The sequence below is a fragment of the Hyla sarda genome, chromosome 2, assembly GCF_029499605.1.
Source record: "Hyla sarda isolate aHylSar1 chromosome 2, aHylSar1.hap1, whole genome shotgun sequence".
In the NCBI taxonomy this organism is placed as follows: Eukaryota; Metazoa; Chordata; class Amphibia; order Anura; family Hylidae; genus Hyla; species Hyla sarda.
In genome coordinates, this window is record NC_079190.1 from 412610972 (window position 1) to 412628666 (window position 17695).

The 17695-nt window shown below is 46.2% G+C and overlaps 1 long non-coding RNA gene across 1 annotated transcript in view; it reads right to left on the bottom strand.

The window, feature by feature from the left end:
- Positions 1-17435, bottom strand: part of LOC130358014 (uncharacterized) — a 30410-nt gene extending 12975 nt beyond the window's left edge. Inside the window, exon 1 of the long non-coding RNA XR_008889372.1 lies at positions 17296-17435. This is a non-coding gene — a long non-coding RNA (uncharacterized LOC130358014). The remainder of the gene's footprint in view (positions 1-17295) is intronic.
- Positions 17436-17695: the final 260 nt, after the last annotated feature.

The following is a 17695-nucleotide window of genomic DNA, read 5'->3' on the forward strand; positions in this document are numbered from 1 at the left end:
CTGGAGTTGGCTGAAGCAGCATCAGGAGTCCTGACAGTGACCCGGTGACAGAGTGGTGCGGTGGTTGGCAATACAGTGAAATGCAGAGGAATGTTTGTAACTTAAATCTGTTTGGCATTCTCCATATTTGCGAAGTGTTGGTGTGGCACCATGGTCACTGTCACGATGCCGGCTGGCAGGTAGTGGATCCTCTGTGCCAGAGAGGGATGGCGAGGACCGCGCTAGTGGACCGGTTCTAAGCCACTACAGGTTTTCACCAGAGCCCGCCGCAAAGCGGGATGGTCTTGCTGCGGCGGTAGTGACCAGGTCGTATCCACCAGCAACGGCTCACCTCTCTGGCTGCTGAAGATACTGAAGATAGGCGAGGTACAAGGGAGTAGGCAGAAGCAAGGTCGGACGTAGCAGAAGGTCGGGGGCAGGCGGCAAGGATCGTAGTCAGGGGCAACGGCAGGAGGTCAGGAACACGGACTAGGAACAGACAAGGGAACGCTTTCACTAGGCACAAGTGCATCAAGATCCGGCAAGGGAGTGCAGGGGAAGTGAGGTGATATAGGGAAGTGCACAGGTGGGAGCCAATTAAGCTAATTGGGAAGATTGGGCCAGGCACCATCATTGGTGCACTGGCCCTTTAAATCGCAGAGACCCGGCGCGCGCGCGCCCTAGGGAGCGGGGCCGCGCGCGCCGGGACAGGACCGAGGGAGAGCGAGTCAGGTACGGGGACCGGGGTGCGCATCGCGAGCGGGCGTTATCCGCATCGCGAATCGCACCCCGGCTGAAGGCGGGACCGCAGCGCACCCGGTCAGTGGATCTGACCGGGGCGCTGCAACAACGAAGATGAGGCGAGCGCTCCGGGGAGGAACGGGGACCCGGAGCGCTCGGCGTAACAGTACCCCCCCCCCTTGGGTCTCCCCCTCTTCTTGGGGCCAAAGAACCTGAGGAAAAAAAACTCAATTTTTCCGAGATGAGGTCCAATGCAAATTAGGAGGGGTTCTGTGTGGAAATGTACGAGACAGTCCAATCTTTTATTGTAAAAACAATAGATGTAGAGGGGTCTGGCGAGACTGGTCACAGGAACGTAGAACCTGTTGATGAGAGAGGCCAAAAAAAATTTTCCTGCAGATCCGGAATCCAAGAAGAGCATAGTAGAGAAGGAGAAGGTAGAGGCTGATATCCGCACAGGCACAGTAAGGCGTGGAGAAGCAGAGTTGACATCAAGAACTGTGTCACCTTTGTGCGGAGTCAGCGTACGTCTTTCCAGGCGGGGAGGACGGATAGGACAATCCTTCAGGAAGTGTTCGGTACCGGCATAGTACAGGCAAAGATTCTCCATGCGGCGTCGTGTCCTCTCTTGAGGTGTCAAGCGAGACCGGTCAACTTGCATAGCCTCCGCGGCGGGAAGCACAGGAACAGATTGCAGAGGACCAGAGGAGAGAGGAGCCGGGGAGAAAAAACGCTTCGTGCGAACAAAGTCCATATCCAGGCGAAGCTCCAGACGCCATCCGGAAGAACGCATGTCAATGCGAGTGGCAAGATGAATGAGTTCATGTAGGTCAGCAGGAGTCTCTCGTGCGGCCAGAACATCTTTAATGTTGCTGGATAGGCCTTTTTTAAAGGTCGCGCAGAGAACCTCACTATTCCAGGACAACTCGTAAGCAAGAGCACGGAACTGAATGGCGTACTCGCCAACGGAAGAAACACCCTGGGCCAGGTTCAGCAGGGCAATCTCGGCTGAAGAAGCTCGGGCAGGTTCCTCAAAGACACTTCGAATTTCCGAGAAGAAGGAGTGTACAGAGGCAGTGACGGGGTCATTGCGGTCCCAGAGCGGTGCGGCCCATGACAGGGCTTTTCCAGACAGAAGGCAGAACACGAAAGCCACCTTAGACCTTTCAGTAGGAAACTGGTCCGACATCATCTCCAAGTGCTGGGAACATTGCGAAAGAAAGCCACGGCAATACTTAGAGTCCCCATCAAATTTGTCCGGCAAGGACAGGCAGAGGCTAGGAGTGGCCACTCGCTGCGGAGGAGGTGCAGGAGCTGGCGGAGGAGAAGATTGCTGGAGAAGTTGCGACTGAAGTTGGTGCGAAATGGTGGACATTTCCGACAGCTGACGGGTTAGAAGGGCGATCTGTCGGGCTTGCTGGGCGGCCACCGTGGTTAGGTCAGCGACAACTGACAGAGGAACTTCAGCGGGATCCATGGCCGGATCTACTGTCACGATGCCGGCTGGCAGGTAGTGGATCCTCTGTGCCAGAGAGGGATGGCGAGGACCGCGCTAGTGGACCGGTTCTAAGCCACTACAGGTTTTCACCAGAGCCCGCCGCAAAGCGGGATGGTCTTGCTGCGGCGGTAGTGACCAGGTCGTATCCACCAGCAACGGCTCACCTCTCTGGCTGCTGAAGATACTGAAGATAGGCGAGGTACAAGGGAGTAGGCAGAAGCAAGGTCGGACGTAGCAGAAGGTCGGGGGCAGGCGGCAAGGATCGTAGTCAGGGGCAACGGCAGGAGGTCAGGAACACGGACTAGGAACAGACAAGGGAACGCTTTCACTAGGCACAAGTGCATCAAGATCCGGCAAGGGAGTGCAGGGGAAGTGAGGTGATATAGGGAAGTGCACAGGTGGGAGCCAATTAAGCTAATTGGGAAGATTGGGCCAGGCACCATCATTGGTGCACTGGCCCTTTAAATCGCAGAGACCCGGCGCGCGCGCGCCCTAGGGAGCGGGGCCGCGCGCGCCGGGACAGGACCGAGGGAGAGCGAGTCAGGTACGGGGACCGGGGTGCGCATCGCGAGCGGGCGCTATCCGCATCGCGAATCGCACCCCGGCTGAAGGCGGGACCGCAGCGCACCCGGTCAGTGGATCTGACCGGGGCGCTGCAACAACGAAGATGAGGCGAGCGCTCCGGGGAGGAACGGGGACCCGGAGCGCTCGGCGTAACAGTCAATCTACTCTGATGCATCAGGCATTGGTGGGTGGAAATCCTGGCTGATCCATGCCTGGAGGTATGCCGCCACCTGCTGGTTCAGGTCCTGCTCAAGGTCTACCTGCTGCTGATGAGTTGCTTCACTATGCGGGTGAAGAAAGCTACTCATCAGCAACTGTAGACTCAGGCTGCTGCTGATGGAGCTGGTACTGCTCCTACCACCCCACCCCTCCCCAGCAGGCATGGCAGTGAAATGTGAGCACAGGGGGCCCCCCGAGTCAGACCTGCGAGAGGATGAATGATGGCACCGATAGGCATTGGCCAACTGACTACATAGGATGTCTCTTTAGTAGGTCAGTTTGTCCTCCCTCTCAGTGGGTGTGAAAAAGGCCCCCATTTTGTGACGGTAGCGAGGGTTCAATAAGGTATAGATCCAGAAGTCATCCTGCTGCCAAATGGTGACAATTCGGCTGTCACAACGCTGTTGTGACATTTGTGCAAGTGATTCGGAAGGAATCCCTGCCTCCATCTCCACTGCATACAGTTACGGTGTGTCTGGGTCCTCTGTCTTGCATTCTACATAACCCTCTAGCTCCTCTGGCACCTCCTCCTCTCCTGTCAGATGACTAGAAAAAATGCCCATTTGACGAACCCTAAACTGTGCTCCACTGTGCCCCTCCCCCTCCTCCTCCAGTTCAGCCCCCACAGGGCTAATGTGGCTGTGAGATGTAGACGCCACATCTCCATTGCCCTGAGCAGCCATCGTTTCCAACACATGTTGTAGTAGCTGAAGCAGTGAAATGACGTTGTTCATCCCGTAATCCGGGCGACTTACTAATAATGTGGCTTCCTCAATGGGCCTGAGAAAACGGCAGGTGTCATGTATGAGCTGCCACTGGTTTACATTGAAGTTACACAGGGGAGTCCCCCTATGTTTGGGGATACCGTTCTGACGCTGCAGCTCAAGGAGGGTGTGTTTTGCGGTGTACAAGTGGCTGAAGTGCATGCAAAGTTTCCTTCCCATTGTTAGGTTGTCTTGCAAATAGGGGGAACACCTCAGGAACTGCTTTACAACCAGATTGAACACATGTGCCATGCAGGGCGCATGGCTCAGCCTTCCCAGTCGCAGCACATGCAAGATGTTCTTCCCGTCGTCGGTCACCATGCTTCCCATTTCCAGTTTTGTGGAGTAAGCCATGCTCTGATTTCTTTACGAATGAATTTTAGCAGTTCCTCCCCTGTGTGACTCCATTCAACAAGGCAAACCATGTGAAGAACAGGGTCACACCGCCGTGCCCTGCACACATGGTATGCTGAAAGGGCACTGAGACTTGTCTGGGCAGTGAAGGCTGAGGACACAGTGGAGAATGAGGAGGAGGAGTCGAACAATGTCGCAGGACAAACGGCCTTAGAGCGTGAAGGAGGAAGCAGCATGTCCTGTCCAAGTTGGTGTTGCGGCTGTGCAGAAACCACATTCACCCAGTGAGCCGTAAAGGACATGTATTGTCCTTGACAATAGTTACAGCTCCAGACGTTGGTGCTGCCGTGCACTTTGGTACACACTGACAGGCTCAAGGACTGGACCACCTTCTCTTCCACAAAATTGTACAGGGCTGGTACTGCCATCTTCGCAAAGAAATGACAGCTTGGCACTCTCCACCTCGGCACAAGTCATCAGTTCTCTGAAAGGTGCAGATTCCACCACTTAAAAAGGGAGGGATTGCAGCACCAACAACTTAGACAGTAGTAAGATATTTTACTAGAATATACAGTATTTCACATAAGTGAATACAACCTTCACATTTTTTCTTTTCATGTAACAACACTGGAGAAATGACACTCTGCTACAATATAAAGTAGTCAATGCACAACCTGTATAACAGCTTTTAATGTTGTGTCCCCTCAACATAACTCAACACACCATACTCCGTACACCCCAATTAGCCATACTCCTTCCGTTGTTAGTGCTACAAGATGTGATTAGGGAGCAGGTGTCTAAAATTTGGTGTTAATGCAGTATGGCACCTCATGGCAAACACCTCTCTAAGGGTCTGAAAAAAATTAATGTTTCTTTACATAAAGATGGCCTTGTTACGCCGAGTGCTCCGGGTCCCAGCTCCTCCCCGGAGCGCTCGCAGCGTTTTCCTGTTCGCAGCGCCCCGGTCAGATCCGCTGACCGGGAGCGCTGCGATAATGTTCCTAGCCGGGATGCGATCCGCGATGCGGGACGCGCCCGCTCGCGATTCGCATCCCGGCCCGCTTACCAGACTAGTTCCTCATCTGTTCTGTCCCGGCGCGCGCGGACCCGCTCCCTAGGGCGCGCGCGCCGGCTCTCTGCGATTTAAAGGGCTGGTGCGCCACTGATTGGCGCCTGGTTCTAATTAGTATGTTCACCTGTGCACTTCCCTATATACCTCACTTCCCTTCCCTTCCTTGCCGGATCTTGTTGCTATTGTGCCAGTGAAAGCGTTCCTTGTGTGTCCCAAGCCAGTGTTCCAGACCTCTTGCCGTTGCCCCTGACTACGATCCTTGCTGCCTGCCCTGACCTTCTGCTACGTCCGACCTTGCTCTTGCCTAATCCCTTGTACCGCGCCTATCTCAGCAGTCAGAGAGGTTGAGCCGTTGCCGGTGGATACGACCTGTGAACTTTAGGTGTGAACTCTGCTTTTCCACGTCTTACTGTGCCTGTGCGGATTTCATCTTCTAACTCCTCCTTCTCAGCTGTGGCCTTCTTGGATTCTGGATCTGCAGGAAATTTTATTTTGGCCTCTTTCGTTAACAGGTTCAACATCCCAGTGACCAGTCTCGCCAGACCTCTCTACATCGCTTCTGTTAATGGTGAAAGATTGGACTGTACTGTGCGTTACCGCACAGAACCCCTGTTAATGTGCATTGGACCTCATCACGAAAAAATTTAATTTCTGGTCCTCTCTAACTGCACTTCTGAAATTCTTCTCGGACTGCCTTGGCTCCAGCGCCATTCCCCTACCCTTGACTGGACCACCGGGGAAATCAAGAACTGGGTTGCTTCTTGCCACAAAAAATGCCTCACGTCTGCTCCCAGTCCTGCCAGTCAAACCCCTATGGCTCCTCCTATACCAGGTCTCCCCAAGGCCTATTTGGACTATGCCGATGTTTTTTGCAAAAAACAAGCAGAGACTTTGCCTCCTCACCGGCCTTATGACTGCCCTATCTCCTTCCTGGTACTACTCCACCCCGGGGCAGGATCTATCCTCTGTCAGCTCCTGAAACACAAGCCATGTCGGATTACATCCAAGAAAATTTAAAAAGGGGATTCATCCGCAAGTCTTCCTCCCCTGCCGGAGCGGGGTTCTTTTTTGTCTTCAAAAAAGAGGGTTCCTTATGGCCATGCATCGATTACCGCGGTCTTAATAAGATCACTATAAAAAACCGCTATCCCCTGCCTCTTATCTCGGAACTCTTTGACCGCCTACGTGGCATTAACATCTTCACCAAATTGGATTTAAGAGGTGCATATAATCTCATCCGCATCAGGGAAGTGGATGAGTGGAAGACCGCATTTAATACCAGAGACGGACACTTTGAATATCTGGTTATGCCCTTTGGGCTCTGCAATGCCCCTGCTGTCTTCCAGGACTTTGTAAATTAAATTCATCGTGAATTGTTATATACCTGTGTTGTGGTTTACTTGGACGACATTTTGATTTTCTCTTCTAACCTCGAAGAACACCGCCGTCATGTCCGCCTGGTGCTCCAGAGACTCAGTGACAATCAATTATATGCCAAGATGGAGAAATGTCTCTTTGAATGCCAATCTCTTCTCTTCCTAGGATATTTAGTCTCCGGCCAGGGACTTCAAATGGACCCAGACAAACTGTCAGTGGTGTTAGATTGGCCACGCCCCTCCGGACTCCGAGCTATCCAATGCTTCTTGGGGTTTGCCAATTACTACCGACAATTTATTCCACATTTTTCCACCATTGTGGCCCCAATTGTGGCCCTAACCAAGAAAAACGCCAACCCTAAGTCCTGGCCTCCCCAAGCGGACGAGGCATTCAACCGTTTCAAAACTGCCTTTTCTTCTGCTCCCGTACTCTCCAAACTTGATCCATCTAAACCCTTCTCACTGGAGGTAGATGCCTCCTCGGTGGGAGCCGGAGCTATACTCCTTCAAAAAAACTCTTCTGGACATAACGTTACTTGTGGTTTCTTTTCTAGGACCTTCTCTCCGGCGAAGAAAAATTACTCCATTGGTGATCGAAAACTGCTGGCCATAAAACTAGCCCTCGAGGAATGGAGGCACCTGCTGGAGGGCTCCAAATACCCAATTATTATATACACAGATCACAAGAATCTCTCTTATCTTCAGTCTGCCCAACGGCTGAACCAACGCCAGGCTAGGTGGTCGTTGTTTTTTGCCCGTTTTAACTTTGAGATTCATTTTCGCCCTGCTGACAAGAACATCAGTGCTGACGCCCTCTCTCGTTCCTCTGATGCCTCCGAAATGGAAGCCCCTCTGCAACACATTGTTCCTCCTGAGTGTCTGATCTCCTCTTCCCCAGCTTCCATCAGACAAACACCTCCTGGAAAGACTTTCGTCCCTCCACGCCAGCGCCTCAAGATCCTCAGGTGGGGACACTCCTCGCAGATCGCCGGCCATGCTGGCGTCAAAAAGTCCATCCAGCTCATCTCTCGATTTTATTGGTGGCCTACCCTGGAAGCAGATGTTGCTGATTTTGTTCGGGCTTGTACAGTCTGTGCCCGGGACAAGACTCCTCGCCAGAAGCCTGCCGGCCTCCTTCATCCTCTGCCTGTTCCTGAGCTACCATGGTCTCAGATTGCCATGGACTTTATAACAGACCTGCCTTTATCCCATGGCAACACAGTCATTTGGGTGGTTGTTGATCGTTTCTCCAAGATGGCACATTTTATTCCACTTCCAGGTCTTCCTTCTGCGCCACAGTTGGCGAAACAATTTTTTGTGCACATTTTTCGCCTTCACGGGCTTCCCACGCATATCGTCTCGGATAGAGGTGTTCAATTTGTGTCAAAATTCTGGAGGGCTCTCTGTAATCAACTTAAAATCAAATTAAATTTCTCGTCTTCCTATCATCCCCAATCCAATGAGCAAGTAGAGAGAGTTAACCAGGTTCTTGGTGACTATTTGCGACATTTTGTTTCCTCCCGCCAGGATGATTGGGCCAATCTTCTACCCTGGACTGAATTCTCGTACAATTTCAAAATCTCTGAATCCTCCGCTAAATCCCCGTTCTTTGTGGTGTACGGCCGTCACCCTCTTCCCCCCCTCCCCACTCCAACGCCTTCTGGTTTGCCCGCTGTTGATGAGGTTACCCGGGACTTCTCCACCATCTGGAAAGAGACTCAAAAATCCCTCACACAGGCCTCACCCCGGATGAAGAAGCATGCCGACAAAAAAAGAAGAACTCCTCCTGTCTTTGTTCCTGGAGACAAAGTGTGGCTCTCCGCCAAGTATATCCGCTTCCGTGTCCCCAGTTATAAACTGGGACCACGTTATCTTGGACCCTTTAAAATCAAGTGCCAAATCAATCCTGTCTCCTACAAACTCCTTCTTCCCCCTTCTCTCCGTATTCCTAACACTTTTCATGTTTCTCTCCTTAAACCGCTTATGCTTAACCGCTTCTCTCCCAAGGTTGTCGCTCCTACTCCTGTCTCCGGGTCCTCAGATGTCTTCTCGGTTAAAGAAATTCTCGCGTCTAAGACGGTTAGAGGTAAAAAAAAAATTCTTGTAGATTGCCCCAACCTTCTGCTACGTCCGACCTTGCTCTTGCCTAATCCCTTGTACCGCACCTATCTCAGCAGTCAGAGAGGTTGAGCCATTGCCGGTGGATACGACCTGGTTGCTACCGCCGCTGCAAGACCATCCCGCTTTGCGGCGGGCTCTGGTGAATACCAGTAGCAACTTAGAACCGGTCCGCCGGCACGGTCCACGCCAATCCCTCTCTGATACAGAGGATCCACCTCCAGCCTGCTGAATCCTGACAGGCCTGGCCTATAAGAAGATTTTCAACATCCTGAAACTGAGCTGCAGCACTGTGCCGCAGTTTGACAGGACAGGTTGCACTCAGAACAGGCCTCGCCATGCTCAATCAAACAAGTAAAGTGCGCATGCTCAGTGTCATATCCAGAGTTTGTCTTTGAGAAATAGACATAAGAATGCTGCCAGCATTGCATCAGAGGTTAAAGAAGTCAGCCTGTCAGTGCTTAAACCACACTGCATCAAATTGATCTGCATGTCTGTTGTCCCAGAAGCCTCTTCTAAAGATAAAAGCACAAGAAAATCTGCAAGCAATTTGCTAAAGACAAGCAGACAAAGGGACAGGTATTACTGGAACCATGTTCTGTGGTCTAATGAGACCAAGATAAACCTATTTGGTTCATATGGTGTCAAGTGTTTGTGGCGGCAACCAGGTGAGAAGTACAAAGATACATTGTCTTGCCTACAGTCAAGTGTGGTGGTAGGAGTAACCATGGCCTGGGGCTGCATGAGTGCGGCTTTAATTTACTGGTCTCAATATGTACCCTCCACATACTGGTCTCAGTATTGTATAGCATGAGTGCAGCTGGCACTGGAGAGCCACAGTTCATTGAAGGAACCATAAATGCCAACATGTACTGTGACAAACTGAAGCAAAGCATGATCCTACCCCTTTTAGGAAACTGGGCAGCAAGACAGTATTCCAACATGCTAAAGGGGTTCTCCGCCCTAGACATCTTATCCCCTATCCAAAGGATAGGGGATAAGATGTCAGATCGCCGCCGTCCCGCTCCTTGGGAGCCCTGGGATCCCCGCTGCTGCACTGCGCTATCATTACAGCACAGAGCGAGTTCGCTCTGCACGTAATGACGGGCAATACAGGGGCCGGAGCATCGCTCTGTGCTGTAATGATAGCGTGATGCCGCAGCGGGGATCCCCGGGCTCCCCAGCAGCGGGACCACGCCGATCTGACATCTTATCCCCTATCCTTTGGATAGTGGATAAGATGTCTAGGGGTGGAGTACCCCTTTAAGACCTTAAATATACCTCCTAGACGAACACTGCCTTGCTAAAGATGCTGATGGTAAAGGTAATGGACTGGTCAAGCATGTCTCCAGACATACAACCTGTTCAACATCTGTGGAGCATTTTTAAATGGAAAGTGGGGGAGCGCAAGGTCTCTAACATCCACCAGCTCTGTGATGAGGTCATGAAGGAGTATAAGAGGACCCCAATGACAACCTGTGAAGCTCTGGTGAACTCAATGCAAAAGAGACTTAAGACAGTGTCAGAAAATAATGGTGGCCACACAAAATATTGACACTTTGGGCCCAATTTGGACATTTCCACTTAGGGGTTTACTCACTTTTGTTGCCATGGTTTAGACATTAATTTGTCATTTGTTCAGTGTTGTCACATGAAAAGAGATATTAAAATATTTATAAAAATATGTGGATACTTATGTAAAGAGAAGCTGGGCTATTGAGTTAGAATGCAATTTCTAATGATGCTATAGAGCAGCGGTACTTGACTGATGGATCGAAGTCAAGACCTAGACCTCCACCACTTCCAGCTAGCTTAGAAAACTAAAGATAGGAGGCACCCACTCTCCCTTTATTTAGTTATATTGGTCTCTTTAAGACACCAATATAAATGAATATCCGAGTACTGGCTTGAGCCAGAAAACACTCTGCTCCCTGCCCAGCTGCTACCCCAGGATGCAAATGGCACAATTAGTACTGTCTGCCTCATTCTACTCTGGGCTGACTTGAAGAGGCAAGAGCAGTGATGCAATTCAGGAGCCTGGACAGGTGAGTTTGCTCAGGAAGACAGCTTATTTAGGGTCATGTTTTCCAACCTTCAGCTATCCAGTTGTTAGAAAACTATAGCCCCCATTATGTGAGTGCTTGATTGGAGTTGAAGTTTGAAACAGCTGGAGGTTCACAGGTTAGGAAATAATAATCTAAGTACACAGTGTCACCATTCATGAGGGGCAGTGGAACCGTTTAGTAGTGGGACAATGGAACAATTTATTGGAGCACAGTGGCAAAGTTCATTAATCCCTTAACGACCACGAGCGTATATTTGCGCTCGTGGCGTCTCCCGTTACGTGAAGCGTGCTCAGGAGCTGAAACGAGAGAAAAGCGTTACCGGTTAGCTCAGAGAGGACAGTGGGAGGCTTCTTACTTTGTCTCCCACCGTCCGATTGTTGCTCTGCTGTTCCATGCCTTAGATCAAGGCTGGAGCAGCAGAGCATTGATAACACTGATCAATGATATGCTATGTCATAGCATTGATCAGTGTCTGCAATTAAGGTATTGCATGTTATATGGGGCCTATAACATTGAAAAAAAGTGTAAACAAATTGTTAATACATGCAATTAAACCCCTTTCCTAATAAAAGTTTGAATCACCTCCCTTTTCCCATAAAAAAATATGTAAATAAAAATAAAAACATATGTGGTATCGCCGCGTGCGTAAATGTCCAAACTACAAAAATATAATGTTAATTAAACTGCACAGTCAATGGCATACACTTAAAAAAGATGAAAAGAAATCCTATATACACACTAGAACACCAATTCTATACATAAGTAATAAACTTTATTGAGAACATCATTAAATAAAAGCAATTAAAAAGGACAGTATAGCCAGACAAAAAGGAGTTGGTAAGGCAGGTAATATATCATTAGTTAGTATAAATGCAAAAATGCAAAACATGACATAGTTATTCCTAACTAAAGAGTAGGGCCACCAGTATAACAAAAATTATAAGTTCCCCCTGACAGTCATGTAAAAATTGCACAAACAACAACACAAACCTAGGTAAGGAGGTCACTGAATAAATGGCCTCCAGCGAGTGGTCAGGAGAAAAGGGAAAAGCAAATAATAGTGTGCAAATGGAGCACAGAATAGCAGCATTACCATGAAGCTTCCCCACTCACAGAGCACAAGCTAGGAGACATAAACAGTGTACCTACCTACACAACACCAGCACCCCAACGTTGTTTCGTCGTTTGGCTTCCTCAGGGAGTATGACCAAATCTAATTTGCGGGGGTATGTATACAACATACCAGCCAATAGGGATTTTCATAAGTGGATAATTCATATACAATTCACCTGGTTAGGTGACATGGTCCCGGTATCTGGCGCCATCTTGGTGCGCATCGCGCATGCGCGATGACGTGGTGCGTCCACCACCGACATCCCGCGAGACACAGGAAGTAATCCGCGCATGCGCGGTGCACACCAAGGATCGAGATATTAACATCAGAGAGTACACGAGCGAATATAATAACATATCATCCCAAAGACAATAAAGTAATAATAAATAAGGAAAAAAGGCGCCATTAAGAAAAAAAGAGACAGGAAACAAAAGAAAAATGAAGAGAACAACATGCAGAAGAGAGGGCGCACCACACATATATATGCATGTGTCAGGCTAGAAAATAGCCAGGCCATTCATAGAGTAGAGCCAGTGTGACGGCCAGGCATAGATACACACACCCCGTTAGGGGTTCAAACCCCATTCCAGGAGCAAAACATTTTTTTCTCTTTTTACATTTAAATTAAATAGTGAAAAGTGCCACTAAAAGTGAAGGTGAGTATAAGTGAAACATGCATAAAAAGTGTGAAAAAACGGTGCAAAAAATAACATAAGCATATTATTGCTATATTGCTGGGTGGAACCCTAGCTGAATAAAAAATGAAAGACAAAGAGGGGTATGTAGCATGTGTACTATCAGTTCATAAATAGAGTGAAAGTTAATGATAGTTGATTGATTCTAGTGTATGCTAGATGAGTAGCATGTGTGAAAGATATATGTACATATATATAATAGATACAAATAATTATGTGCAAAAATAAACATTGGTAATACTAAGTAAAAAAATCTGTGATATAACCCACATTATATATGATCAAGTGTACAAACTCCTAAATGATGTGTATACGAGCATACAGTATACTGAAAATGTATAAGAATATGAAAAAAGGTGAAAAATATGTAAAGTTAGATAATTAGTGACTGTATGTATAAATTACAAAGTGTATCAAACATAGCAACTATTAATCCACACCTCAAAAGACAAAAAGATATATCAATCATTTTATTCAACAGCACTATGTATAACAGCAATTCATATAGTACCCAGTTGCTGGTGGCCCTACTCAATAAAGTGACAAGTGCTTTGCTGCTGATAATCATCAATGCTCTCTTCAAACTTCCAAACTCTTTTGGACACAGGACCAATTTTCAAAACCCTATAGAGTATGAAAAAAATATGTATACATATATATATATATATATATATATATATATATATATATATATATATATAATAAAGGAAAAGAAGATAGAATTTAAAATCATTAAAACCACAAAACTAAAAACAGGATCAGATAGCAATAACTAGTATTAATAGAAGAGATAGTAGAAAATCATACTATCACAGAAAATCACAGGTACGAGGCAAAACTATTGTATTCATTAAGGCCGTAGGGAGTAGTGGTTCTCAACTTATAGATCCACATAGTTTCCTTCTGTGCCAAAATCTTTCTCCAGTTCCCCCCCCCCCCCTTGGTCCAGGTACCACTCTGTCAATGCCTCTCACCTTGAAGAGGGTGCTGTTACAATCATGATACTGACGAAAATGGCGAGGTATAGTCTTTAACTTCTGTAGATCTATTTCCTCCTTGGCTGCTTCAATTCCTAAAACATGTTCCCGTATTCTCCGACGGAATTCCCTGCAGGTAAGTCCAACATAAATCATGTTACAAGGGCAGGTGGCGTAGTAGATTACTCCTGTGGTAATACAAGTAATAGGGTGTGTAATCACATATCTCTTGTCTGTACTTGAATTCCAAAATTCATTTGTGGTTTCTACATTTGGACAGGCTACACACCCCCCACAGGGTTTACAACCCCATTTTGGTCCCTTGGACCCAAATAGTCGCTGCACTGATTGTCCTCTGTGATGACTATGGACCAGCATGTCTTTAAGGTTTTTTATCTCCGGTAAGTAATTGAAGGTTTATGCGATATACAATGTGACAATATCGGGTCCATTTGTTAAATTGGCCAGTGCTTGCACAGGGCTCTTTGTAGTTGACGCCACCTGGTATTGTAAGCAGATATAAATCTTACCTGCTCATTTCCCTTTTTCCCCTTGCACTGAGTAAGCAAATTGCCTCTTGATGTATCCTTGCCTCGTGCATAGCCTCTGGTGATATCACTTTCTTGATATCCCCGTTCCCTGAAGCGTAGAGACAGATCATTAGCTTGTTTTTCAAAGTGTTCATCCGTCGAGCAAATCCGTCGGATCCGCAGAAACTGACCTGTCGGGATAATGGAGATAAGTGAACGAGGATGAGAAGAAGAAGCGTGAAGAAGGGTATTGGTAGAAGTTTTTTTACGGTACACATCTGTTGAAATATAGCCATCTTGATCAACATCAAACAGTACATCCAGAAACTCCATTTTCGACCTCCCCCATTTATAAGTCAGTTTTATGTTTAGTTCATTGGTGTTCAGATAGGTCATAAATGTGGACAGCTCTTCTACCGTGCCCTGCCAGACAAACAGAATGTCATCTATATAGCGGCCCCACTGTAGAACTTTTTCAATCTGAGGAGCAGGTTCAGTCATGAATACAGTCCTCTCCCACAGCCCCAGGAATAGATTGGCGTATGAGGGTGCACAAGACGCCCCCATCGCCGTTCCCTGGAGCTGTAGGAAGACCACATCCCTGAACAGAAAAAAAGTTATGCATTAATGCAAACTGAAGAAGTTGTAAAATGAACTCACTCAGTTCTGGGTCTAGATCCGACATCATTAGGTAAAATTGGGTGGCCGCCAGTCCATCTGTGTGTCTGATTGATGTATAAAGAGCTTCCAGAGAGATTCCAAAGTCTATTTTTGGTCACTTTGTAAAACCTAAAAAAAATAATAAAAAGCGAACAAAAAGTCCCATCAAAACAAAAATGGTACCAATAAAAACTTCAGATCATGGCGCAAAAAATTTGTCCCATATATCCCCGTATACGGAAAGATAAAAAAGTTATAGGGGTCAGAAGATGACAATTTTACACATACTTATTTTGGTGCCTGTAGTTATAATTTTAGTAGTAGTAAAATAAAACAAAACCTATAAAAATTAGGTATCTTTGTAACCGTATGGACCTACAGAATAAAGATATGGTGTAATGTTTACCAAAAAGTGCACTGCATAGAATCGGAAGACCCCAAAAGTTACAAAATGGCATTTTTTTCAATTTTGCCCACAATTTTTTATCTGGTTTCACCGTAAATTTTTTGGTGAAATGATTGATGTTATTATAAAGTACAACTGGTGGCGCAAAAAATAAGCCCTCATATGGGTCTGTAGGTGCAAAATTGAAAGGGTTATGATTTTTTAGAAGGTGATGAGGAAAAGATGAAAATGCAAAAACAGAAAAACCTGCGTCCTTCAGGGGTTAAAGGGCAGCGGCACAGTTCATTTGTATCAGTGGCACAGTTCATTAGGAGGTCACAGCGGCACAGGTTATTCAGAGGCATAGGGACACACTTCATAAAGGGACTTTGGCACAGTTCATTAGAGGGCAGTAGTAAAGTTCATTAGAGGTACAATGGCCCAGTTCACTAATAAGGCAGGTTATTAGAGGTGCAGTGCCATAGTTCACTGGGGAAGCAGCAACTGTTTTTTTTTGTTCTGCTTTTTGGGCTGGGGGCAGTGGCATCATTCATTGTGTTAATGGGCCCCATTGGTCTTGACAAGGCTAAGTATGCCTGTTTTTTTTTTTTTTTTTTTTTTTTTTTTTTTAGTTTTTTCGTATTTTGACAATGGGAATAATATGTAATTGTATAAGCATACAGTTTCATGTATTTGGTAAACATTAGACTGGTAGCCATTCATCCTTTGTTTTGTGTACATGGATTTTTGGCTAGGTGACTTGTGTCTATACTCACTTTTACTTAGATAGATTTTTATGCATTTAATTGAGTGCATAGCAAAGTTCTGCATGATATCAGCACCAAATAACTCATGTACTTTCTCAGGATTTTAGTAAGAAATTCTAAAACGCAATGCAACCTATTTCATCACCAATGTTTTTTTTGTTTGTTTTTTTTTTTTTTAAATAACCTACGCTCTTCCATCAAGATAGTCATGTTATGATGTGCAACAATGAACAATAACTGATGGTAGCAGGAACTACTGAGGTGGACCTAGGGCATAATTATCTAGCTGCAAGTCTCAGGGAATCATAATACATGTCTGTCATAATAAACCCCGTGAGAGAAAAAAAGGTGAAATGTCATGCGCCTATAAAAAAAATATTGTAGCAAAATGACACACTAAATAGTTTGCTACACAGAACATCTAAGAAAACACAAATAGACTGACACATTGTCTGTGGCCCTTGACACCATTTTTCCACTTATCAGATTTACTTTGCCCTGAATAAGGTTTAGACAGGGTCGATTAATTGGATATACCAATTGGACAGGAACCTTATGCAGAAGATGAACACATTGGGAAGAAACAGAAATAGTGGTGATGGAACCAGTATGATATGGTGTCACATTACATAACAATATTGCTAAAGATTAATTGAGGTAATATCTGTCTTTGCTGTCTTTTATTAAAAAAAAAGGAGAGGCTCAGATGCACCAAAAATGCCCCAAATTTTGCCACCAAATTTTGACATAAAACAAAGCCAGCAAATAGGTGGTGCAAACTTAGACTAGACAGTCTTAAAGGGGTGTTCCGGCTTTATACATCTAATGGAGGGGCGTGGTGTGACCTCACTAGGGTGTGTGGCCTTGACGTCACATCCCTGTCTCTGAGGCAGCGCTCAGCACAGAATGTCAGGGGCTGCACCGAGATTGCGGTAGTCCCCAGCAGCGGGAGCCCTGCGATCATACATCTCATCCCCTATCCTTTGGGTAGGGGATAAGATGTTTAAAGCTGGAATACCCTTTAAGATGCACCAGAGTCACTGTTATAAATCAGGTAATTTTCCGGACTATCTGGTTTAAGTTTTCACTTGCTAAGAAATATACAGTTTTATTTATCTCCTTATGTGTTTCTTTATGAGTGGATACCCAGTGACTATGTAAATTAAGTCTCTTTAGTGTTATAATAGCATGCCCTGATAGTGTATTGAAAGGATTTTATAAGAAATTATATTTCTTAACTAAACTTAAGGAATGGTGGATATATCTGATGTTTCAAACTAAATAACAGAAGTGTGGAATCGCTGCTGTCTAAAAAGCTGATAACAAGTCTCTTGGTCAGGGCTTTATCCAACTCTGAATGAACTTCAAGTAATACCTATGGGACCAATACAATAAAGACATGAATAATGTACTCACAAATTTCTGTAGACCTTATTTGTTTTCTTGTATTTTCATACAAAAGGTAAAGTGCGCAAGTCCTCCGAAATGTCATGTCCATTGTCCAAACATAACAGTGCAAGAATCTCAGCCGTATGATATTATTATGTCTGTACTAAGGACTGAAAATAGAAAGAAACAAATCAAAAGGCCTACTGAAAAACATCTATCTAACTTTCAAAAATTGCTCATTGTATTTGCCCTATGGCTATTATTATGCAGAACATTTTTTTGCTAACACAATTGAGGCGTAAGTGAAAGGTTGTCATTAAAAGATCACACTTGATGATTGGATCCAGCTATAATATATTCTGAATTATCTATAACACATATAGGGGGAGATTTATCAAAACCTGTGCAGAGGAAGAGTGGTGCAGTT